We start from the raw sequence: 15026 nt of genomic DNA, 5'->3' as shown, positions 1-15026 counted from the left end.
GTGACCCCGCCTCTCTCACATAGCAGACGAGCCGACAGCATTTGTGTCAGGATTAATCTGGTTACAGCCCCCAGCTACACCACATCAGGACTTCCTGTGCACACTGCGCAGATATCTTACCCAGAGAGCATTACCAATAGACCTCCTCTCACATGTTCCGGTCAGGAATTTTTATGACACCTATCGTAAAGAGCCGACAGCAGCCTCATGTAAACAGTGAATCTTTTCTTGTATTATAGATTCACTGTTTACTGTTGCGGTCTCTGCTGCATGTTTCCTCTCAGTCAGATCCCTAGCCCAAACGAGATTTGAGGGTTGCTGTAAAACTTTTGACTTGCTGTATCTAATAGCAACCCTCAAATGCTCGTTTGGGCTAGGGATCTGACTGAGAGGAAACATGCAGCAGAGACCGCAACAGTAAACAGTGAATCTATAATACAAGAAAAGATTCACTGTTTACATGAGGCTGCTGTCGGCTCTTTAGGATAGGTGTCATAAAAATTCCTGACCGGAACATGTGAGAGGAGGTCTATTGGTAATGCTCTCTGGGTCAGGTTTCAGATGTCTGCATGTACTCTGTGAGAATGTTTGAGTGAGTACACTGCTGCTGGTTATATTTTCCTTTGTAAAATAAATCTACAGATACATATCTGTGCATATTGTAGCATTATGTTTATAAGTGCTCTTCCATCTTACACAGTTGTTTAAAAGATTATTATATATACACACACACACACACACACACTATATATATATATCTATATATATATATATATATATATATATATATATATAATATATATATATACATAGTGTGTGTATGTATATGTTGTATAATATATATATATATATAAGTGTGTGTGTATGTGTATATATATATATATATATAAGTGTGTGTATATATATATATATATATATATATATATATATATATATATATATATATAAAATATGGAATAGAACAAGATCATGAAAATCATAGGCAGTAATCGTGATGCATCGCGATGCATCGTAGAATCGAATCGTATCGAATCGTTACGATGATAATCGTAATCGAATCGAATCGTGAGACAAGTGAAGATGCGCAGCTCTACTGTGTTACCTTGTCATATGGCTCATATATTCCTTATTTTTACAAGATTATTTATAAACGTTGTGTATGTTTTCTTACATACTAATAAAATACATTTTATTTCACAAATAATTGTCCTCATTCTTCCTGTTATTTTTTGAAAGCTCTAGTTTATGTTGTTGATCCTTAAAGGGACCTACCAAATATATTTGTTATACTGAAATCATATATGTAAGACAATAGTAAATGACTTTAAGATTAACATCTCCAATGTAATCTTATTATTTGTCTTTATATTATTTTCTATTAGCTCTATCATTGCCTGATTATGATTAGCAGAGTAATTTCTTTATATATGTATATATAGATTGGTATTTGTGTATATATGTATATTTAAATGTTCAGATCCATGTGTGTATTTAGAAAGTCTGCATGAATTGATGCACCTTTACCAAATGATCTGAGTATTGATAAAATGATATAATCCCTGTAAAGTCTTCATTTTTTTGAAATAGTATTGACTATGTGTATGCTCTTTTTAAAAACAAAATAATGTCCCTTTAAGTGATGTTGATCACAATTGTTTAATGAATGTATTTCCATTTGTAAAAGCGTTTTTGGTCCTTTTTACAAGAACAAAGACATATAATTTTTATTAATAAACAATCTTATTGTAATGTTGACAGCACCTGTATTTCATTTTCAAATCTATATTAGTGTAAAAGTGTAACCCAAATAAATCTCTGTGTGTAATGCAAATAATATTAGATGATGAATATTAGTTAACTAATATGTTAACAAAATACATCCTCCTCCCATATATGGCTATAGGTAGGCTGACAATAATTAAACCTGAATAAATGACACGTTTAATCAATACATGTATAACTATTGGTTATTCAACAACAATCCAAACATATCTAAAAACATCAATGGCATATGTATTTCTCATGTGTATCTTTTAAATGTTAAAGATATACACCATAGCTATAGTTCAAGGGACAGTCAAGTCCGAAAAGATGATTCAGGATTTGTTGTCATTCCTAGATAGCAATCTACACACATACTAGTTCCTAAAATATAAATACGTTTCTTAGTGATATGCCAAGATGTCACTGAGTCCTTGTATTGTCTGCGGTTTTTCAGCGATCTCGGATGCGCCATGTTGCTTAAGACGTCACCTGCCAGGCTGTCCAATGATTCCTTGTATTGACTGACGTTCTTACGTGATCATGAATATGCCTTTTATTGGATTGCGTTTTGACGCGATCAAGGATGCGCCTTTTTTTTTTGGGCGTTCTTACGTGATCAATAATGTGCCTTTCATTGGATGGCGTTCTTACGTGATCAAGGAAGCGCCATGTAAAGGTAAAAAAAACGTCTGATTGGATTACGTAGTCCCCGCAATATTTGTGCACGTTAAAAACGTTTGTGACTGCATCCAATTTTAAAAAGCTTGCGAATATGTATTATTTGCATCATGTTACATTGTTGACCCGTAGCTGATAAAGACCACCACATTCTCTTTTGCTGTATGTCTGGTTGAATCAACGAACGAAAGAAAAAATGTTTTCATGCATAGGGATATTCTAGGCAAGTGCAAATCTCTACAGTCCATGTTTAATATGTTTGTCAACAATATGTTCCTTTTTCTGAAAAAATTAATGTTGTGTTTAATGTTGAATATATCTAATTAATAAATAAGCGCTATTGTGTTTGAATAAAGTAATCAATATGCATTTATCTTTATCATATGCTAAATATATGATGCCGACTTCTTCTAAATGTAATTTCGTTGTATATTTTTATTAAAGGTTCATTAGACACTCACATTATAAATCAAAAGCTTGGATTTTGTCTCTAGTTAGATAGTCCATTGTTTAACCAATACGTTTATTTTTTCTTCTGGTTCTAAGAAAATGTAAGTAATTTTCTTACTCCTCGCAAAGCCTCTGAGTTTCATGTGAGTACATTCTCCAGCTTTTCTCCAGTTTGTGTAAAGGGTCTTTTCATATGTTAATGATGGGGAATTGTGTTGTTTTTACGGTTGTAATGGGGGTTTCGTCTATATTTTCAATATAGCTAACCCTATTTTATTTTCAAGTGTTTGAAGCTTTTTAATATTGATATCAGTATATGTTAATCTTGTTGTTTGTAGTAGTGTCTATTACATACAGTTATGTTAAAAATATAGGATACTGTCCCTTGAATGCAAATGTTGTTTTTTGAATCATGTATGAGATCCACATAGTTTAATCTTCAAATATATTATTGTTAGCATATTTTCACCCACCCCACTCCTAAAAGGACTTTAAACCATATTCATTGTTAAATAAAAATGTCTTTACAATAAAATATTAACACAATAATGTCTCTTAAAGAAAATAGACTTTATTTAACACGTCAATATAAATGTGATTTCAAATTTTTTTTTATTTGACAAAGTACATGATAGATATACCCAACAAGCTTAAAATATGTGTTAGCATATGTAATGATGTTAAAGGGACAGTTTAGAAAAAATATAATGTTTGTCATTATTCTAAAAGTCAATTCAAGGATATCAAATGTTTCTCAACAATTGAACATTTGTCTGGGTTTATTTAAATTTGCTATCTAAACTTATGAGGTTGGTGTGCTCATTTCTTCGATCTTGAAGAGTGCTTGTAATCATTATACAATTTGAGCACTAGAGGGCATTTTGATAGCATTTGTATATGTAAAACCTTGTGCTCATACAGCATATTATTGACCATGTATTGATCATTGATATCTAAAATGTTGTTATGTCAGAACAACAAATAAGTGGTCATTTTTCATAGTCATAGATACAAGGGTAAGCACATAAGTCACACATGTATTTCTCCATGTTTTGTTGTTTCAAAATTTATAATGCGTAATACAGTGTTTTTCTTTGTAATCAATAATTTTCTGACTGTCCCTTTAAGCTGTGTTATTGGCATTCAAACAGTAATATGCCATCATGGAAAATTGTTATGGTAATTTAGTTAGCGATTCGGGGAAACAGTTTGGACATCACATCACAGAAACCAATCAATATCATGAACAAGGATAGGTATGTGATGAATGTGGTTTTCACACACTTATAACCCACACTCTGCAAACAATCTGCCTCCATGGACCCCGGGTCCCATAGAAGTCGATTATATACAGAGTGTGGTCCACAAGTGTATGAAAACCACATCATCACATACCTATCCATTACACATTAAATTAAAAAAAGCAGTGAAGATGAAAAAAATACATACTTCCCTCTTCCTTCCCTCTTCCACGGGGCTGAGGCTCTGGGAGAGGCAACTGCCGACTCCGAAGAGTCCTCCTTGGAGCTGTTGTGGGAGGAGTGGAAGGAAGAGTACTGGGACGACCAAGGTGAGGATTAGATGGCTGGGGGGAGGAGAAGATGGATGAGGAGGAGAAGATGGCTGAGGAGGATGAGAAGAGGGCTGAGGAGGAGTAGATGGCTGAGGAGGAGGAGTAGATGGCTGAGGAGGATGAGATGGGCCGGCAGGAGGAGATGGCCCAGCAGCAAGAGGCCCAGCAACAAGAGGCACAGCAACAGGAGGTAGACCAGCATGCGCCTCCAGGAAAAAAGTGAACATTTCTTGATGAAGCTGAAATATTCTTGTTTGGGCCTTCTTCTATTCGATTCAGGTATGTTGATGATTTCATTTTGTCCTTGAATAATCTGATTTTGGCCATCAAGTATTCTGTGTCGTCCTTCTATATTTTCTATCCGGGAGGTACGCATCTGGTCTATGTACTCCAGTAGAAACCCGCACCTCCGCTATTTCCTCTTGTTGTGCATGTTGAGTGCGGGTCTTTGAGGGACCTCGGGTTCCGCGGGTTCCTCCTGTGCTTCCGGGGGCCTCTTCATCATCTCCCGTGCGCTGTTCGTCACGGGGGGGGCCTCTTCCCTCCGAAGTGGAAATTCCTCACCACCACTCTCATCCCGGGGAGATGCAGGAGGCTGTGCTGCCTCGTCCCCAGACTCTGTATATAAAAAAAATAAAAAAATTAAAAAAAATGTATATATTAGCATATTTGCAAATAAAGGTTTAAATGGACTTAGCTTAAGATACAATTACAAATGCAGAATCATTAATCCACTTGAAATCTAACAAACAATCAATACTATTTCCGCTTTTTCTAAACCGTGTTTGTGATATCTGTGGTCAATGTGAATGTTTTTGCGTTTTTTTTTCAGTCTGTTTAAATGCACACCTAACCTATAGCCTAGATACTGATGTAACCCGCAAAGTAATAGAATGCGGTGTAAACAACGTTATAGCATTAATCTGATCCTTAACACATGAAACCCAATGTTTTATCTTTCATGATTTAGAAGCATACATTTTGTATCAACTTTCGAATGTACTTTTCTTATCTAATTCGCTTAATTCTCTGGATATTCTTTGCTGAAAAGCATATCTAAATATGCTTATAAGATGCTGATTGTTAGCTGAATATAGCTGCCTCCTGTGATTGTTTCACCGTGTGCATGGCTATTTCTTCATTAAAATATATCTCAAGAGATGAATCAAATAGTAGTAATAAAGTACATTTGAATGTTTTTGTCAAATTGTATCGCTACCTCAATCCTGAAAGTAAATGTTTGCGTATAGTGTCCCTTGAAATACATTTGTATGTGAAATTATTGTTCAATAAGCTTACCGTCAGATGAGAGTGGCAGGTTCCCGGTATCGATTCCTCCGATACCGACTACTGTCCAACTCGGAGATGCTGGGCCGCAACATTTCCTCCCCATCGGCAGTACTCTCCATTTCAATGGCAGGGCCGCCACCGGTCCCTGCGGCATGTCGGCCTCCAGGCTTAACTTTTTTTTCAGTTCAAGTTTACAGTCCCGGGGTACCGATGTTTGATAGAATCCATATCGCGGTTCCGGCCACCCACTGCATTGACTGCATCCTGATCTCGTTCCAGAGCCTCCTCCTGTCAGTCGGGGTGGTCTTTTGGTGCTGCAGCATCCTATTGCCTGGCCATATAGGCCTCTACGAGGGCCTCCTTCTCCTCCATCGAAAACCCTCGCCTCCCTAGTCGCCTTGGCCTTCCCCTGTGATGATGCCCTCTGTTTCCCGGACTGTGAAGCCCTACTCTGACCACCACTGGGCCCAGCCACTTGGTCATCTTGAACCAAGTGGCTGGGTCCACCCACCGCTTCCACCACCCCCGCTTCCTGCCCCCCTTCCTGCCCTGTTCCTCTCCCCCACCCTCTACTCCCCCCTCTACCCTGTCCCCCTGCCTGGCCTCCATCTCTTCCCTAAACTAAACCCCAAATAATCAAACAAAAAGTGAGTGTGATGAAATTAAAGGGGGTCAAAATAAAGAACTAAAAAGACAAAAAAGGTGCTTAAAGTGTGAGAGGGATGTAAAAAAAACAAAGAGGGTAAGGAGTATTTAAATAAACGAAAAGAATAAGACTAAAAGGAGGATATGTAAACTAAATGTAACTAGGGGATGGGTATGGGATGGGTATGGGGTATGGGATAAGAGTAAATGGGATGAAAGGGAATGGGACTACAAGGAATGGGGGTATGGAGTGTAGTATGAGGGGGTAGGGGGTATGGAGTGTATGTAGTGTTATTGATAAGTGTATGTATGTATTGAATGTGTTTGCGTGTAAATGTGTTAAGTGTACAGAAAAATCACTCGCTCGCTAACTCACACTACTTCTAATTCTCACTAACAAACACTCCCACTAACGCTCACTAACTACCACTAACTGACGCTCCCACTAACAACTCTCACTAATAACTCCCGCTAACTCACTCACGCTCCCACTAACAGACTCTCTCCCACTCCCACTAACTACCACTAACTCACTCACTCACTCTCTCACGCTAACACTACCAACTGACTCTCTCACGCTAACACTAACTCTCAAAAATTCTCAAACTCTCTATTCTTAAACCTCCAATCTCCAAAGACCCAACAGCAAAACAGTCAAAGAAGCCATGCTTGTGTGGTGCTTATATACCCTGTGTAAATGTTTAATGATGTACCTATTTGCGTTGTAAATAGTGTTCAGGTGTGCTTTATTAGCAATTAATATTAGTGCAATGTGTATTAGGTGTGTGAATTTGCGCATGCTCATTTTGAGTTGGTATTTGTGGAATGTGTAGAATGCGATGATGTCATAGTGGTCGTTTTCTCTAACATTGTCCAATAGTATTCTTTTTAAATGTGATTTTGCGATGGTGTGTTCTTTGTGAAGTGTTGTATATGTATGTTTGTCATAATATATAGTGATATTGAATGCGATTTTGTTTCGAGTGTATGTATATCATTTTTAATCCTTGTTGTTATTTAGCGATTTTCCGCATCTTAAAGTATATGCGTATTCCCCGTATAAAATTTTATTAAAACATCCCCCGCTTGTGAATGTGTAATGCTTGTGTGCTTTGTTGATTGATTGTTGTTGTGACATTTGCGGCGTGTTATTGTTGTGCATGATGTGGTATGCGTCATATGACCGAGCTGTACGTATTCTCGCGAGATCGAGTGTTAGGTGAAAAAAGCAATTTTTTGCCTTTCCCATTGATCTCTATGGGAGACTGTCTTACGCGGGCAGTATTACGGCGTGTGACATACACGCGTTAGGAGCATCGTTAGATGGTCTTATTTTAACACTCTAAATACCGGAGTCAAACAATGACGTGCGTTAGACATAAACACGCGTGCGTTAACAGCCCTTTTACCGCCGAACTCCAAATCTAGGGCCTTAGATTTTAACAAAGTAACAAGGCCAGAAGAGCTATCCTTGTATCATATCTTTTATGCTGTTCATACCACTGCACTGGAATAAAGTGTTTAAAACAAACACTGTAAGAAACAAGTAAGGAATTAATTTATGTATAATCTTACCCAGAATCCACTATTATTTAGAATCACTACAAACTGAGGGATTTCAGATAAGAAAATGTACAAAAAGATAAATAAAACATTATAAACAAATCTATAAAGGTTTATTATAAAACTCAATCAAATAATTAATAAAACTGAATTCTCACTAACTAACAATATCAGAGTAAACACAATATTCACAACTACTCTTAAACTTCCACAATATCTAACCACTCAGTTTGTGTTTTTCTCCCTCCATATCTCCTGTGAAAAGAGATAGGGACGGTCATCAACAGCTTAACAGCAGCTGCAGTTCTGCAACACTGTAAACTCACTTCTCGCTAAGGAGAAAACACTTAACCTCTTCCTCGTGGTTAGCAAGTTCATACACTTTAGAACACATTCCTCCAGTCACAAACTATAGAAATGATCCCTGAAAGTATAGTCTTAACTATCCACTCTTGCCACAAGATCACAGACATCGCGATGACCCTCTTTAACATTATAGTGAGCAGGTTATTATCTTTAATAAATTGCTAACAATCAGGTATTTTTTATATACAGATATATTATTATGAATCCTTTTCATTAAATTTATAATTTTAAATGATCCATTTACATTATTTCTTCAGTCATACCTTAACCATTTCATTACTGGCAAAACAGGATAATTTGCATAAGTGCCGCCCACTAACCAATAGGAAAACACATGACCATTAGATACACTAGGAAATGTATCATAAGCACTGTACATAATATATTTTGACATGGAAATAAGTTTTACTACTTACAAACTGTAAGTTAAAAGCAGATACATGCAAACATATTTTTGCTGAATTAGTTTACAACACAAAGTCCTTTCACTGTCTAAATATCTTTGTTTCTCAAAGCATGAGTCATAGTACATAAGCAAGAGAGCCAATCAGCTGCCTACCTTAGCATATGCGGCCTCTTTAGTTTATTTTTTTTACCAATCAGGGAGACTGTAACTAAATAATGCATCAAATGCCATTTCATAGTCATGAAACTGATTTTATGTATCTTATTATTAGTAAAATTAAAATAGTCACTTAAAAAAGAAAAGTAAAAATAAAAACAGTAAACAGAACCCCCAAATATTCTCTCATCACTACGGCAATCCTCTAGATTTAAAAGGCCAGGGTATGTTTGTCAGATGCAGTCATGCGCAGTAGAGACTGTAGTGAAAGGACAAACATACCTGGCATTTAGGATCAACTTCAGGACATCAACATCAGATCGGCCATTGCGGGGGGCATGGTCATGGGCGTTGGTCGGGCGTAGCAAGGGGGCGTGACCAGCGGGGAGTGCCGCGATGGGGACGAGACCCGGGGTCGGGGTCGGGTCGATGAGTGGGCATTGGCCGAACCAGTGAGTGTGGGCGTGTACTGAGAGCGAAATAGAGGGGGGGAGAGATAGTAGGAGAGCGCAAAATAGAGGGGGAGAGAGAAAGAGAGCAAAATAGAAGGGGGGGGACAGTTAAAAAGGGGAGAGAGAAATCAAAAGAAAGGGGAGTAGGAGGCAAAGAAGAGGGGAGAGGAAAAGAGCAAAAGAGAGGGGAGAGAGAGCAAAAGAGAGGGGGAATAGAGAAAGAGAGCAAATAGAAGGGGGGAGGGAGATTTAAAAAAAATTGAGCAAAAGAAAGGGAAGAGAGAGCAAAAGAGAGGGGAGAGAGAGCAAAAGAGATGAGTAGAGAGAGAAAAATATAGGGGGGGGGGGAGGGGGAGGTAAAAGAGTAGGGGGAGAGATAGCAAAAGAGGAAGAAGTGAGGAGAAGCAAAGGAGAGGGGCGGAGAGAGATAAGTAGAGAAGGGAGAGCAAAAGAGAGGGGGTAGAGAGAGCAAAGGAGAGGGGAGAGATAGAGCAAAGGATGAGGGCGGAGAGAAAGCAAAGGAGAGGAGGAAGCGAGAGCAAAGGAGAGGGGGGAGCGAGAGCAAAGGAGAGGGGGAGAGAGAGCAAAGGAGAGAGGGAGAGCAAAGGAGAGAGGGGAGAGAGCAAAAGAGAGGGGGAGAGAGCAAAAGAGAGGGTGAGAGAGCAAAAGAGAGGGGGGAGAGAGCAAAAGAGGTGGGCGAGAGCAAAAGAGGGGGTAGAGAGAGAGACCAAAATAGGTGGTAGAGAGAAAGCAAAAGAGGGGGAGAGAGAGCAAAAGAAGAGGGGGGAGAGAACAAAAGAGAGGGGAGGGGAGCAAAAGAGAGAGGGGAGAAAGCAAAAGAGAGGGGGAGAGAGAAAGAGGAGCAAAAGATTGGGGGGAGAAGAGGAGCAAACGGAAAGAGGGGAGGAGGAGAGAGCAAAAGAGAGGGGGGAGAGAGAGATCAAAAGAGAGGGGGAGGAGAGGAAAGAGAGCAAAAGAGAGGGGGAGAGAGAGCAAAGAGGGGAGAGAGAGGAGCAAAAGAGAAGGGGGGGAGAGAGAGCAAAAGAGGGGGGAGAGAGCAAAAGAGAGAAAGAGAAAGCAAAAGAGAGGCGGGGGAGAGAGCAAAAGAGAGGGGGGGGGAGAGCAAAAGAGGAGGGGGAGAGAGAGCAAAAGAGGGGGGAGAGAGCAAAAGAGAGAAAGAGGAGAGCAAAAGAGAGGGTGGGGAGAGAGGGCAAAAGAGAGGAAGAGAGGGGGAGAGAGAAAGAGAGCAAAAGATTGGGGGGGAGAGAGCAAATGAAAGAGGAAGAGAGAGCAAAAGGGAGGGTGAGAGAGAAACAAAGCAAATGAGGGGGGAGAGAGCAAAAGAGAGAAAGAGAGAGCAAAAGAGAGGGGGGGAGAGAGAGAGCAAAATAGATAGCGAGAGAGGGGGAAAGAGAAAGAGAGCAAAAGATTGGGGAGAGAGAGCAAAAGAAAGAGGGAGAGAGAGCAAAAGAGAGGGGGAGAGAGCAAAAGAGAGCAGAGAGAGAAAGAGAGCAAAAGAGAGGGGGGAGAGGATGAGCAAAAAGAGAGGGTGGGAGAGAGAGAGCAAAATAGAGGGAGGGGGAGAGAGAAACAGAGCAAAAAAGGGGAGGAGAGTGAGCTAAAGAAAGAGGGAGAGAGAGGGAGAGAGAGCAAAAGAGAGCACAAATGAGAGGGGAGAGAGAGTGCAAAAGAGAGGGGGAGAGAGAGTGCAAAAGAGAGGGGGAGAGAGCTAAAGAGAGCGGAGAGAAAGAGAGCAAAAGAGAGGGAGAGAGAGCAAAAGGGAGGGTGAGAGAGAAACAAAGCAAATGAGGGGGGAGAGAGCAAAAGAGAGAAAGAGAGCAAAAGAGAGGGGGGAGAGAGAGAGCAAAACAGATAGCGAGAGAGGGGGAGAGAGAAAGAGAGCAAAAGATTGGGGGGGAGAGAGCAAAAGAAAGAGGGAGAGAGAGCAAAAGAGAGGGGGAGAGAGAGAGAGAGCAAAAGAGAGCAGAGAGAGAAAGAGAGCAAAAGAGAGGGGGGAGAGAGCAAAAGAGAGGGGGGAGAGAGAGAGCAAAATAGAGGGGGAGAGAGAAACAGAGCAAAAAAGGGGAGGAGAGTGAGCTAAAGAAAGAGGGAGAGAGAGCAAAAGAGAGGGGAGAGAGAGAGAGTGCAAAAGAGAGTGGGGAGAGAGAGTGCAAAAGAGAGGGGGGAGCGAGAGAGAGCAAAAGAGAAGAGGAGAGTAGGGATGCACCGAAGTTTCGGCCGAAAATGGCATTTTTGGTTATTTCGGTTTTCGGGGTTTTTTGCCTTTTATTTTCGGTAAAATTATTGTGTAGCATATTTCAAATTTGATGCCAGTTTAGAGCTGCTGTTTGAGTTAATTACTTGACTTACTGTTTTGCATATAATAATAGTTTTCTAGGACTATGCTTTATTTTGATAATTGGTAAAAAAAAAAAATGGTTAAATCTGATTCTGTTACACAGAACGAAATAAAGAATAATACTAGCGATGCACCAAAATTTGGGCCGCGTAAAATGTGCAATTCAAATTTCGGCCCAAAGAGGACCAAAATGGATAAAAATGTACAGCCCTCCCCAGTTCTATTGAGTTAAATGTCTATCCTTAGCATAAGGTGAGCAGCACAGTACTGGCATGGTACACAGAGCACACACATATAAGTACCATGACATGATCATATGTGAAACCAGCAGTGCCCTTTTTTTTTTTAGAAGGAAACTAAAGTTCTGAATACAGTATTCAAAGGAGGATAAGTAACATGTTTATAAACACTTGATATTATCAGTCAGCCCTAAGCACAACACAGTGAATATGTATAAGTCTTATATACAGTGCTCATACATCAGCCTCTATAACAGATTCTATTAATGCCCTAGTGTAAATGTTATTTAATATAAAGCAGCAAAATGATCATTTTATAACATTCATAATACCATTACATTATTTTCAGTAGTGGGAAAGTAGTGTTATAAAGATATTTGTTTTTATACTGACACCTATTGGTCCTATGAGGTATAGCATATATAGGTTGCTTGAATAAACAAACTTATACTTTGTAAACACACTTAGATTTTAACAAAGTAACAAGGCCAGAAGAGCTATCCTTGTATCATATCTTTTATGCTGTTCATACCACTGCACTGGAATAAAGGAACCTGTGTTTAAAACAAACACTGTAAGAAACAAGTAAGGAATTAATTTATGTATATTCTTACCCAGAATCCACTATTATTTTAGAATCACTACAAACTGAGGATTTCAGATAAGAAATGTACAAAAAGAAAATAAAACATATTGTAAACAAATCTATAAAGGTTTATTATTAAGAACTCAATCAAATAATTAATAAAACTGAATTCTCACTAACTAACAATATCAGAGTAAACACAATATTCACAACTACTCTTAAACTTCCACAATATCTAACCACTCAGTTTGTGTTTTCTCCCTCCATATCTCCTGTGTAAAGAGAAAGGAACGGTCATCAACAGCTAACAGCAGCTGCAGTTCTGCAACACTGTAAACTCACTTCTCGCTAAGGAAAAAACACTTAACCTCTTCCTCGTGGTTAGCAAGTTCATACACTTTAGAACACATTTCTCCAGTCACAAACTATAGAAATGATCCCTGAAAGTATAGTCTTAACTATCCACTCTTGCCACAAGATCACAGACATCGCATGACCCTCTTTAACATTATAGTGAGCAGGTTATTATCTTTAATAAATTGCTAACAATCTGGTATTTTTTATATACAGATATATTATTATGAATCCTTTTCATTAAATTATAATTTTAAATGATCCATTTACATTATTTCTTCAGTCATACCTTAACCATTTCATTTACTGGCAAAACAGGATAATTTGCATAAGTGCCGCCCACTAACCAATAGGAAAACGCATGACCTTTAGATACACTAGAAATGTATCATAAGCACTGTACATAATATATTTGACATGGAAATAAGTTTTACTACTTACAAACTGTAAGTTAAAAGCAGATACATGCAAACATATTTTTTGCTGAATTTAGTTTTACAACACAAAGTCCTTTCACTGTCTAAATATCTTTGTTTCTCAAAGCATGAGTCATAGTACATAAGCAAGGAGCCAATCAGCTGCCTACCTCAGCATATGCGCCTCTTTAGTTTATTTTTTTTACCAATCAGGGAGACTGTAACTAAATAATGCATCAAATGCATTTCATAGTCATGAAACTGATTTTATGTATCTTATTATTAGTAAAATTAAAATAGTCACTTAAAAAAGAAAAGTAAAAATAAAAACAGTAAACAGAACCCCCAAATATTCTCATACTACGGCAATCCTATATAATAAAAGGCCAGGTATGTTTGTCAGATGCAGTCATGCGCAGTAGAGACTGTGCGAGGACAAACATACCTGGCATTTAGGATCAACTTCAGACATCAACATCAGATCGGCCGTTGCGGGGGGCATGGTCATGGACGTGGTCGGGCGTAGCGAGGGGGCGTGACCAGCGGGAGTGCCGCGATGGGGACGTGACCGGGCGTGGTCGGTCGATGAGTGGGCATGGCCGACCGTGAGTGGGCGTGTACTGAGAGCGAAATAGAGGGGGGAGAGATAGAGAGAGAGCAAAATAGAGGGGGAGAGAGAAAGAGAGTAAAATAGAAGGGGGAGGGACAGTTAAAAAGAGGGGAGAGAAATCAAAAGAAAGGGGAGAGAGCAAAAGAGAGGGGAGAAAAAGAGCAAAAGAGAGGGGAGAGAGAGCAAAAGAGAGGGGGATAGAGAAAGAGAGCAAAATAGAAGGGGGAGGGAGATTTAAAAAAAATTGGAGAGAAAGCAAAAGAAAGGGAAGAGAGAGCAAAAGAGAGGCGAGAGAGAGCAAAAGAGATGAGTAGAGAGAGCAAAATATAGGGGGGGGGAGGGGGAGTAAAAGAGAGGGGGAGAGATAGCAAAAGAGAAAAGTGAGAGAGAGCAAAGGAGAGGGGCGAGAGAGAGATAAGTAGAGAAGGGAGAGCAAAAGAGAGGGGGAGAGAGAGCAAAGGAGAGGGAGAGATAGAGCAAAGGAGAGGGGGGAGAGAAAGCAAAGGAGAGGGGGGAGTGGGAGCAAAGGAGAGGGGGAGAGAGAGCAAAGGAGAGAGGGCAGAGCAAAGGAGAGAGGAGAGAGCAAAAGAGAGGGGAGAGAGCAAAAGAGGAGGGGAGAGAGCAAAAGAGGAGGGGAGAGAGCAAAAGAGGGGGGAGAGAGCAAAAGAGGGGGTAGAGAGAGAGACCAAAATAGGTGGTAGAGAGAAAGCAACAGAGGGGGAGAGAGAGCAAAAGAGAGGGGGGAGAGAACAAAAGAGAGGGGAGGGGAGCAAAAGAGAGAGGGAGAAAGCAAAAGAGAGGGGGAGAGAGAGATCAAAAGAGAGGGGAGAGAGAAAGAGAGCAAAAGAGAGGGGGAGAGAGAGCAAAAGAGGGGAGAGAGAGAGCAAAAGACAGGGGGGGGGGAGAGAGAGCAAAAGAGGGGGGAGAGAGCAAAAGAGAGAAAGAGAAAGCAAAAGAGAGGCGGTAGAGAGCAAAAGAGAGGGGGGGAGAGCAAAAGAGAGGGGGAGAGAGAGCAAAAGAGGGGGGAGAGAGCAAAAGAGAGAAAGAGAGAGCAAAAGAGAGGGGGGAGAGAGGGCAAAAGAGAGGAAGAGAGGGGGAGAAAGAGAGCAAAATATTGGG

General features: G+C 39.9%; 2 non-coding genes across 2 annotated transcripts; both read right to left on the bottom strand.

Annotated features, from left to right (window-relative positions):
• Window positions 1–8183: 8183 nt before the first annotated feature.
• On the bottom strand, window positions 8184–8403 carry LOC128644151 (small nucleolar RNA U3). Its single transcript, XR_008399936.1, has one exon. It is a non-coding gene; the product is annotated as a small nucleolar RNA U3 (small nucleolar RNA).
• A 4362-nt stretch (window positions 8404–12765) lies between these two features.
• LOC128644150 (small nucleolar RNA U3) lies at window positions 12766–12983 on the bottom strand. Its single transcript, XR_008399935.1, has one exon. It is a non-coding gene; the product is annotated as a small nucleolar RNA U3 (small nucleolar RNA).
• Between the last annotated feature and the right edge of the window lie 2043 nt (window positions 12984–15026).

This window comes from Bombina bombina, unplaced genomic scaffold, assembly GCF_027579735.1.
Source record: "Bombina bombina isolate aBomBom1 unplaced genomic scaffold, aBomBom1.pri scaffold_1141, whole genome shotgun sequence".
Classification (NCBI taxonomy): Eukaryota; Metazoa; Chordata; class Amphibia; order Anura; family Bombinatoridae; genus Bombina; species Bombina bombina.
The sequence above is the reverse complement of the archived record's forward strand: the minus strand, read 5'-3'. Positions and strand labels throughout refer to the sequence as shown.